Source organism: Octodon degus, unplaced genomic scaffold, assembly GCF_000260255.1.
Source record: "Octodon degus isolate 3935 unplaced genomic scaffold, OctDeg1.0 scaffold00101, whole genome shotgun sequence".
In the NCBI taxonomy this organism is placed as follows: domain Eukaryota; kingdom Metazoa; phylum Chordata; class Mammalia; order Rodentia; family Octodontidae; genus Octodon; species Octodon degus.
The window spans coordinates 10,506,413-10,507,284 of NW_004524677.1; the positions used below are offsets into that span (position 1 = coordinate 10,506,413).

Here is an 872-nt window from a genome sequence, read left to right on the forward strand (position 1 = left end):
ATTGAACTCAGGCCCTTGCGCTTGCCGGAGAAGCGCTTACTCCACTGAGCCGTCTCCCCGGCGCGAGAGATCCTCGCGAGGCGGTTGCACGCACCGCGGGGCGTCATGTCCACTGCCACGCTCCTGCTAGCATCCGCAAACGCCCTCTGCTCGCCCTCGCTTCTCCTCCTGGGTCTTCGTCAGTTTCCTTTTTTCCTCTTCTCTCCGCTGTCTTTCCCTTTCCTCAAAACAGAGTTTGAGTTTACCGGGCGGCACTCGTTCAACATTTTTTCTGTGTCTTGGTTTTCCTCCTCCGCATCCTCCGCCTGGCTTCTTCGACGGCTCAGTTCTCTTCCTCTAAACGCTGCCTGGCTTCCTCTTCTGCTCACTTCTTTCGCTTTCCTTGTCTCTGTCGCTCCAGTTCTTCGAAGGTCGACTTCAGTTTTCCAGGAAAAGGTGATTCTTTTCTTGCTTCGTTTTCCGTTGCACCATCCCTGACCGACGAGAGGCACTTCGCTGCCTTGAGAGAGCGTCGCAGTGGCCTATTTCATCTTCTTCACATGCGAGCCTTGCTTTCTCTTCTTTTTCTGGATCCTCAAACCTCCTCACTTTCCCAGATGTTCTTGGCAGGTCCCACTGTTACGAGCAGTGACGCATCTCCTTCCTCAGCCTGATTCGGTTGCCGCCCTGCCTATGTCCTCAGCCGGCTCGGCCCTTTCTGCAGGTTCCCGCTGTGTTTCCCTCTTGTCTAGCACATCCTGCTCACTCTGCATCTCCGTTCCTCCTCTGTCTTCTTCCCTTGTTCTTCTTGTCTTTGTTTCTCCATTTCAGCAACAGTGCCTTTAACAGTGGCTGTTAGCTTGGGCACACAAGCCTTTGCTACTACTTCCTCC

General features: G+C 54.1%; 1 pseudogene; it reads right to left on the bottom strand.

Annotated features, from left to right (window-relative positions):
• Window positions 1-872, bottom strand: part of LOC101572445 — a 50,962-nt pseudogene that overhangs the window by 29,863 nt on the left and 20,227 nt on the right.